Source organism: Psammomys obesus, unplaced genomic scaffold, assembly GCF_907164565.1.
Source record: "Psammomys obesus unplaced genomic scaffold, mPsaObe1.curated_primary_1811, whole genome shotgun sequence".
Lineage (NCBI taxonomy): Eukaryota > Metazoa > Chordata > Mammalia > Rodentia > Muridae > Psammomys > Psammomys obesus.
The window spans coordinates 10,779,531-10,790,153 of record NW_026596100.1 but is presented as its reverse complement, the minus strand read 5'-3'; the positions used below and the strand labels follow the sequence as shown (position 1 = coordinate 10,790,153).

General features: G+C 35.4%; 1 pseudogene; it reads left to right on the top strand.

The window, feature by feature from the left end:
• Window positions 1-5,396: 5,396 nt before the first annotated feature.
• LOC129692146 (S-formylglutathione hydrolase-like) lies at window positions 5,397-10,415 on the top strand (annotated as a pseudogene).
• Window positions 10,416-10,623: the final 208 nt, after the last annotated feature.

Here is a 10,623-nt window from a genome sequence, read left to right as displayed (position 1 = left end):
CTCTACCAGGGAATTCCTACAACTGATAAACACCTTCAGCAAAGTGGCCAGATACAAAATTAACTCAAATAAATCAGTAGCACTCCTATATACAAAAGACAAAAGGGCTGAGAAAGAAATTAGGGAAACAACACCCTTCACAAGAGCCACAAATGACATAAAGTGCCTTGGTGTAACCCTAACCAAGCAAGTCAAAGACTTGTATGAAAAAAACTTCAAGTCTCTGAAGAAAAAACTAGAAGAAGATATGAGAAGATGGAAAGATCTCCTATGCCCATGGCTTGGCAGGCTTAACATAGTAAAAATGGCCATCTTACCAAAAGCAATCTACAGATTTAATGCAATTCCCATCAAATTTCCAACACAATTCCTTATAGACCTGGAAAGAAATATTCTCAACTTCGTATGGAATAACAAGAAACCGAGAATTGCTAAAACAATCCTCTACAATAAAAGATCTTCTGGAGATATCTCCATCCCTGATCTCAAGCTGTACTATAGAGCAATAGATATAAAAACTGCATGGTACTGGCATAGAAACAGAATGGTGGATCAATGGAATCGAACAGAAAACCCAGAAATAAACCCACACACTTATGGACACCTGATTTTTGACAAAGGTGCCAAAAACATACAACGGAAAAAAGAAAGCATCTTCAACAAATGGTGCTGGTCAAACTGGATGCCTACATGTAGAAAAATGAAAATAGATCCATACTTATCACCCTGCACAAAACTGAAGTCCAAGTGGATCAAAGACCTCAACGTAAAACCAGACACATTAAATTGGTTAGAAGAAAAAGTGGGGAAAACCCGAGAACTCATTGGTACAGAAGAAAACTTCCTGAACAGAACACCAACAGCACAGGCTCTGAGAGCAACAATCAATAAATGGGACCTCATGAAACTGAAAAGCTTCTGGAAAGCAAAGGATACTGTCATCAAAACAAAGCAATTGCCTACAGATTGGGAAAGAATCTTCACCAACCCTTTATCTGACAGAGGATTCATATCCAGTATATATGAAGAACTAAAGAAGCTGAAAAGCAGCAAACCAAGTAACCCGCTTAAAAATGGGGAACAGAGCTAAACAGAGAACTCTCTGTAGAGGAATATCGAATGGCAGAGAAGTATTTAAAGAAATGCTAAACCTCTTTAGCCATTACGGAAATGGAAATCAAAACAAACCTCAGATTTCACCTTACACCCATCAGAATGGCCAAGATGAAAAACTCAAGTGACAACACATGCTGGAGAGGTTGTGGAGAAAGGGGAACCCTCCTCCACTGCTGGTGGGAATGTAAACTTGTACAACCACTCTGGAAATCAATCTGGAGCTTTCTCAGACAACTAGGATTAGCGCTTCCTCAAGATCCAGTCACACCACTCCTAGGCATATACCCAAAAGAGGTGCAAGTACACAAAAAGGACATTTGCTCAACCATGTTTGTAGCTGCTTTATTTGTAATAGCCAGAAGCTGGAAACAGCCCAGTTGCCCCTCAACTGAAGAATAGATGCAGAAACAGTGGTACATCTATACAAAGGAGTATTACTCAGCAATGAAAAATAAGGAAATCATGAAATTTGCAGGTAAATGGTGGGACCTGAAAAGCATCATCATGAGTGAGTTTTCCCAGAAGCAAAAAGACACACACTGTATATACTCACTCATATAAACATACAACATAGGATAAACCCAGTAAAATCGGTACATCTAAACAAACTAAGCAAAAGAGAGGACCCTAACTAAAATGCTCAATCCCCATCCTGAAAGGCAAATAGGATGGACATCAGAAGAAGAAAATAGGAAACAACCTAGGAACCTGCTACAGAGGGCCTCTGAAAGTCAGAAGAAGAAAACAGGAAACAACCTAGGAACCTGCCACAGAGGGCATCTGAAAGCCTCTGCCCTGCAGACTATCAAAACAGATGCTGAGCCTGATGGCCAACTGGCAGGCAGAGTGAATGGAATTTTATGTAAGAAATGGAAAATAGCAAGAGCTGGAGAGGACAGGAACTCCACAAGGAGAGCAACAGAACAAGAAAATTTGAACACAGGGAACTTCCCAAAGACTCATACTCCAACCAAGGACTATTCATGGAGATAACCTAGAATCCCTGCACAGATGCAGCCCATGGCAGTTTAGTGTCCAAGTGGCTTACATAGTGATGGGAAGAGGGACTGCCTCTGACATAAACTCATTGGCCTGCTCTTTGATCACTTCCCCCTGAGAGGGGAGCAGCCTTACCAGGCCACAGAAGAAGACAATCCAGCCATTCCTGATGTGATCTGATAGACTAAGATCAGAAGGAAGGAGAGGAGGACCTCCCCTATCAGTGGATGTGGGGAGAAGCATGCATGAAGAAAGGGGAGGTATGGTGGGATATGCAGGGGAGGAGGGAGGGGGTTATGGGGGGATAGAAAATGAATAAAGTGTAATTAATAATAATAAGAAGAAGAAGAATATAAGAAAAAGAAAAAAGAAAAAGGTAATTTGTAAGAGCCAGAGTTCAGCTGTAAGCCTGACCTGCCCAAGGACAGATAACTTTCTGGCATATTTGGGAGTTGTATTTCTTTTTCTTGGGAAAAACATGTTTTCGCGTTGCTAAACAAGTTTGCTTGCTGTGGAAGTACTTGTTAAATGTGAGCAGGAGGGATAATAGGCAGGAGACAAATCAGGATGTATGCTTCAATATTTACTGAAGCAGTGAAGTTTTGCCTTTAAAAAAATTCTTTATTAATTACACTTTATTCACTTTGTATCCCCCCTGTGGTTCCCTCCCTCTTCCAGTCCCAATCCCTCCCTTCCTCCACCCTTTGCATGCATGCCCCTCCCCAAGTCCATTGATATGGGAGGTCTTCTTTACTTTCCTTTTCATCCAGTGTTTCCTGGTATTGGGAAAATATTTAGATAAAGAATATATATATTCTGAACACATGTCTGTATTTCAAACGAATTGAGTCAAAAATCTACAATAAAATTTGCTTGACAAAGCTTAGAAATAAAAAGCTAAGAGCTTGAATAAGGTTCTCAGAATTCCAAATAAACATGACTTAAGCATGGGTATACACTCCAATTGTCTTTATGATTCCATGATACTACATAATTTATTAAAAATCAAAATGTAGTGTTCAGATTTTCAAATAAAATGTATTAAAGGCTATAAAAAGTTTGAAACTTGAAAAATTCATAAGCACTAAATTAAAATCCTGTTATAAACCTCTATAAAAGATTTTGGTGGCATGCATGCAGAAAGGGGAGGGAGGGAGGGTGGGATCAGCAGGGGAGGAGGGAGGGGCTCATGGGGGGATACAAAATGAATAAAGTGTAATTAATAAAAAAAAATAAAAGATTTAAAAAAATAAAAAAATAAATTAAAAAAAAGATTTTAGTGTATATTTTAGATCTTTTAAATATTCTCCTAGAATCATTTAAGAGCTAATAGCTATTTAATTATGATGAATAACAAAAATAATTAATTCATGCTCTGATGTGAAAATGTGAGAATAAATTATTTTATAATTATAAAAACCTCTCAGCCTTCAAATATTAGCTTAAACAATCAGAAATGCTGGCACTTCTCTGTTCTGTAAGAAATATTCTTATGAAGCAAAGACTCATATGCTTACCAATTTCTTCTGTTTAATTAACAATTAAATAATATAATAGTTAATTATGAAGATTATATGCTATTGTGCCCTAAAGAAAATCAAACAACAATTATACCAAAACAATATTTCTTTAAAATAATCAGGCCCAGGTTGGTCTTTAATCCCTAACAAAGTTGACTGTATTAGGAAAAAATAATTTGCTGTAACTAACACTTTATCAAAGTGTTAGTCAAAGACTTTACTTTGCATAATTACCTTCATTTTATGACTGAATGTAAGAGAATATTACATATATATTATGGTGGTTTGAATGAGAATGACCCCCATAGACTCAAATATTTGAATGCCTGTTTGTAGTTGGTGGAACTCATTGGGAAGAGTTAAGAGCTTAGTTGAGGGAGGTATGTCAATCGGAGTCTGCTTTGAGGTTTAAGATGCCCAGGAAATCTCTCTCTCTCTCTCTCTCTCTCTCTCTCTGTCTCTGTCTCTCTATCTCTCTGTTTGTATCTCTGTCTCTGTCTCTCTCTCTTAGGTAAGAGGTCTGAAACTGAGACTTCTTACCTACAGCTCCAGCTCCGTGCCTGCTACTGCTGTGTTTCAGCCATGGTGGTCATAGATTCACCCTAAAACTATAAGCAAGCTCCCAAATAAATGCTTTCTTTTATAAGTTGCCTTGGCTAGAGCAGTAGAAAAGTAACTGAGATAGCACTCCTCTTTCTGAAAGTTCCATGAACCAAGATGTGGAGGAAAGTTGATATAGATATCACATTCATGGCTGAGAACCCACAGTGATTTCTTCTCATCACTTTGAGCCGTAATTATTCTCTGCACTAACCATTACGTACTAAATAAAAAAGTGCTCTGACAAAGCTTAGGAACCGCAAAAATTTAGACTTGACTTCCTTTTTATAATCTTTGTTCCTGAATATAATAAACTTTTGGAGTTTACTTCAGCATGTCCTTCCAAAAATTCTATGAGACTTCTTTTCTTTTCTACCTAGTCCTCCAAATGATAGTATCTTATTTACAGTTATATAGCTTTGAAGAGACATTCTATGACCATCATGGCAGGAAGTGTGGTGACAGGCAAGCAGACATGACACTGAAGCAGTAGATGAACATTCACATTTGATCTGCATGATAGTGACATAGAGAGAGCACCACGCGAGAGCTTTTTAAATCTAAAAGCTCACCCATCATGATGCATCTCCCGCAACAAGGCCACACCTCCTATTTCTTCCTAAACAGTCTATAAACTGGAAACCAAACAATCAAATATTCGAGGCCATGGGGTCCATTTTCGTTCAAACTAACATATGTAGTTAAAGTTACAATTCACATTCATTGTCCACAAAATGAATGTTTCTCCAAACTATGGAAAGTGCTTCTCCACATGCTCCAATTCTTTAATTGATCTATATTATAGGTAGTGATATACTCTAAGTTTCAGATCCATTATTAATATTTCTCAATGTCAGTTGGATGGTTTTTTTATTGATGTGAAATTTTATTGCTGTGACTTCTGAGTCTCCTCTACTGAGACTGTCCCAGAATCATTTTTGATGTATACATAATTTAAGATGACATTTTATAAAAGCTGATTTTAGAGACCATGTACTCCATATTTTTGTGTCAATATTATTTAGCTGCAGACATGGATTACATGTGATTGAATGTATTCAGATATGGAGAATAGGCAATTGATTCTACATGTTCATATTGCTGATGTTTGTGGTTCATGAGATCTGTAGTTAGTATTTTTTGAAAACCATAAAAGTCAAAATGAACTTTAAGGTGATCAGGTCAGTTATCATACAAAAATTTACAAAGCATATTAATCTCTTATTATTTTCTGTAATATAATAGTTAGGTGTTTATTATTATTATTTAATATAATAATTTTAGTGAGTATATTTCATTTTTCATTATTACAGGATGCAAATAAAACATAACTGCCTCATTATTAACAAGACCAATTTTGCTAGTGTTAAGTTGATACAATTAGATATTTCTATTGTAATTGTGAATTTCCCACTTTACAATTAGCAGTTAATAGAAGAAAAAATAATTAGTTCAGTCAGCAATATAAAATTTAATTGTATGGGACTGAAAATTTAATGTGTGCTTATAAGGATTAATGTCTAAATCCTATCATTATCAACCCTCAAAAGAACAGAACATAATACATTTTAAATTATAATAACTTCTTTATTTTATTTTTTCAGAATTTTATACATAAACAAATCTACATCACTTCTGCTCCTCCCTCTCTCTTTGACTTCTTTATGTCTCTCTCTTCCTCCCAAATTCATGATCTCTGTTATCATTACACACTTAAACCACACACTCCTAGAGCAAATTGAATCTGTTTAGTATTTCTCATATGTACATATCTAGAACTAAATATTTATGCCAGAGTACACTGAAAGTGTCTAATCTCATCCAATATCTTCTTACATACATAAATTATTTTATTTGTTTGTTTTTACTATTGAATAGCTTTATGACAACTGCTAATGAAATACAGATCATAAACATATACTTGAACAATTGTTTAGATGAATTTATTTATAAATTTTCTGAATTTAAGTTAACTATTATTAAACAGTGCATGTTCTTACATTTTTCTTAAGTTTAATTTTTTAATTTTACTATAAAATATTTAAAAAAGAACATGATAAAGCCAGGAAGAAAAATAAAGACTTCTTTTCAGGAGAGTATGCAATATGTCAAAGAAAATATCCAATGGCTTAAGAAAAAGGATGATGTTCAGTTAGGAGAATCATGGAACAAGGCCTAACATTTGAGGCCTCCTTGTACAAGAAGATTAGTTTGAGCTGATAAAGTATCAATAAAATCTTAATACCAGGAATATTCAATGGCCAGAAAATAAGCTATCAGCATTTGGCCATCCTGTTAAACAATTAGATCTGGAAAATAAAGGAATAGATTTGATTTACACTTAGGAATCTTTGTGTCTCATTGACCTTGATGGCTACAGCGAACCATAGATAAGTAAATGAATTGGAACTGAAAGGGAACATTTAGTTGGGAGATGAGGCACAAGGACGAAGGCATTTTTTTGAAGCTATCAGTTATGAGTAATTAGCCTAGTATAACTTGGGCTATCTCAAAGGACCCTCTCAAGGTCTTTGGTGCAATTATGCAGACACCTGGGTGGTGAATCAGTGTAGTTGTTATAGTTAAAAACTCGGATTTGTGTTCCATCCTTGCCAATGAGTGCTGTACTAGCATGAGGAAAGAACCTAATTTTTATGTATTATAACTTCAAAGATGCAATTGAAATACTCATAATTACAGTTCTACTGAATTTAATATACACACATAAAATACCTGCATAGTCTATGTATAAGAATATATAATAGTTTATCTCAAAGATATGTTAGAATTTCAACAGATATATAAATATAAACCTAAATAAATTTCTACAATTTATTGTTGAATATATATAGTATATTCATACCATGTAATTTTATATTTTCTGTACTTTTTTTGCTGTAGCTCCTAGAGAATACTTTTTAAAAAACAGATTATACAGCATTGAGATGAAGCTGTAATAGTTCTGTACTTATAACACAGATTAAAAACCAGTGTTTTTATCTTTTTTAATTACTTAGAATATCGTCATACTCAGTTGAGTCAACAACTGAGTAATTTCCTTTGGTAATAGACTTAATTAAAATGAGGACTCCTTTCTGCTAATGTGTCATTAATAGTAAATTTAGGAGAGTTTAGTCTGTTATCTGGGAATTTGGGTGATGAATGATATGACAAAAATGACATTACTTTTATCCTTTTAATTATGCTGATACTCACAGTAATTGTAACACAGTCTTAAAGGAATATCATAAGTATACCAACAATATAAAAATTGACACTTTGCTCTTAATTTGAAGGAAATAATATTTTGTGTCTCAAAGACACTTGTTTGTCTTTTATTTCTCAATTTGTGTTAAAAAAATATCCTGAATTATACAAGCCTTTCCAGGTATATAGTCTTTATACATGAAGAAAAAGAAATCTTCCTCATGACTAATATTCGTTATAAGCTTTAGTTCATAATTGCATTCTATAGTCTTAAAAGTGACTTTGTATTGTACAATAATATTTAAATAAAATAAAGAATGTGGTGAAATACAGTGGGTTCTCATTTCAGAGAAGTGATGTAATAATCTAATGATCTTTGATAGTCTAGCTATAATTGTTGTATAAACTGCTTTTGTATAAATTTTAAGAAAATTATATATCAACTTAACAGGTACACTCATTGCATTAATCAGAAAACTGGTGTTACACACAGTCACATTAAGCGTATATCATGTTTTAAACTGCTGTGTAATAGGAGGATTTCTACATTGTAAATCATTGCCTTTTCTCATTTGTTGATTATCATGTTCTAGTGACTATTTTAAATATCTTTTCCATTATAATCTTAACAAATAAATGCCAAAGCCTATTCAAATGCTTATTTTGTGAGGAAAATAATTTATGCTTGAAAATATAAATAAATATATCTTAACTTCAAATTTAAATTTAATAAAACTAAGGTTCAGTTACTACAAGTTGACAAAAATAAAAGGTAATGAAGGGTATTTCATATTACTGTTTCTTAGACTTTGCCTTTGATTTCTAAGATTTCTGATCATGGAAATGCTGTCAAAGAAGCATTGTGATTTATAGTTATGTGTCTATGAAACTGTACATCTCAGGACAGGAGTAAGCATATGAAGCATGTATAACTTTGGTCAGTTATAAAGTTATGTAAGAGAGATTTCACAAAATTCATAGTTGCATTATGCTCTCCTAAGTTAAGCAGCTGTCCCCTTGGCCAGGGACTTTATGCAAACAGTTTATTGTCACCTTCTTTCAACCAGAATTTATAGCATCAGCACACAGGTAAATCACCTGTTTTCCCTTCACTTTTCACCAGTCTGCTGCCTTACCAATCTACTAGTGTATGTCATTTTCTTTAGCAGAGTAATCTTCTGGAGTCATATTCTAATTTGAACAATCACAGCTTCTTAACACATTTCTACATTACTGTTTTTTTTAATTTTTATTTCTTTAATTTTTATTATTAGTTACATTTTATTAACTCTGTATCCCAGCTGTATCCCTCTCCCTCATTCCCTCCTGATCCCACCCTCCCTCCCCCATCTCTTCCCTGCCCCTTCCCAAGTCCACTGATTGGGGAGGATCTCCCCCCTTTTCATCTGACCCTGTTTTATCAGGTATCTTCAGGACTGGCTGCAAAGTCCTCCTCTGTAGCCTAGCAGGACTGCTCCTCCCTTGGGAGGTGGGAAGGTCAAAGAGCCTACCATTGAGTTCCTGTCAGAAATAGTCCTTGTTCCCCTTACTATGGGAAACCAATTGGTTACTGAGCTACTGCAGGCTACATCCGAGCAGAGGTTGTAGGTTATATCCATACATGGTCCTTGGTGGGTGGAGTATCAGGCTCAAAAAAGACCCCTGTGCCCAGATATATTTGGTCCTTGTGGATCTCCTATCCTTTCCACGTCATACTAACTCTTTCATATGAATCCCTGCACTCTGCTGGCAATAAAGTTCATGATAGAGGCAGCCTCTGCTCCAATTACTCAAGAAATTACATGGAAAGTGAGCTGCCAATCTGAGCTTGGGTGGGGGGGTCTAGGTCCTCTCCATGCATGGTCCTTGGTTTGTGTATCAGTCTCTGCAGGACCCCCTGGGCTCAGATTTTTTTTTAGCTTTGTTGGTCTCCTTGTTGGACTCTTGTCCCCTCCATGTCCTTCTATCCCCCACCACCACCCCCTTGGTCTTCATCAAAGACTTCCTGTGCTCTGCCCAAAGTTTTGCTGTGAATCTCAGCAGCTATTTTGATGCCCTGTTGGGTGAAGCATTTCAGAGGACTCTCTAGTCTCCCATCTTGTTTCCTCTCTTCTACTACTTCTGGTGTCTATCTTGTTTGCTATTCTGAATGTGATTTCAGCATCCTCCCTAGGGTCCTCCTTAGTGTTTAGCTTCTTTAGGTTTTAGTATGACACAGTATTGAACAGAAATGTAAGGTGAGATTTTGCTCTCTATTTGCCACTAAAAGCTAAGAGTGGAAAGTCCGCTGCACTCTATTGGCTGCTTGAATTAATTTGCACAGAACAAAATTTCAGTGTCTATCATGAAGCTGCCACAGAACGTGGCCTTGTCTTCATTGCTATGCATACCAGCCTCCGTAGCTACAATATTAAAGGAGAAATGACAGCTGGGATGTCTGCACTGGTGCTAGGTTTTACATGAATGTCACTGAAGAACCCTGGAAAACTAATTACAGAAGGTACTCTAATGTAACAGAGCAGCTTCCCTATAAATGCCATTTTCCAGGGTACCTACAAAGATGTCTATTTTTTGTAACTCCAATGGAAGCCATGATCTCTGGTTTATCCTATTAAAAAAAAACCTGGGAAATACAAATTTATGTCAACATTTGTAGCAATTTGCAACCAGTGCTCTGTCTATGAAATAAAAAAAAAATAACTTAAATGACTACTGGAAACCATATCAAAGTAAATGAAAGATGTATGATGTGATCTGTCTCATGATTTTGTATTCCAAGATAGATGTATTAATTGATCAAAGAAAGGATAAGGAGTTTCTTTCAAATGATAGTTTACTCCCTGATAACCTCATAGCTGCCTGCACAGAATATAAAATATTTCTTTTTCAGTGCTTCTAGAGGATTATGATCAAAGCCTTTACTTAACTGCAACCTTCATACTCACCACATCAGCCAACATGGAAAATATCTGAATGCATGCAAGGTTATACACAAGAGAATATCAACAGGAAAGTTCCAATAAAAAGTTCACATCAAAATAATTGCTGAGAAAAAAAAACAGATTGCAAAACTTTGGATTTCCTCTCAAAATAACATTCTTCTTCAGTTCAATCACCTTTCTGAATAAATCAAGCTTTAAAAAAACTATATTCATTATAGAACCTTCCTAAAATATTTAAG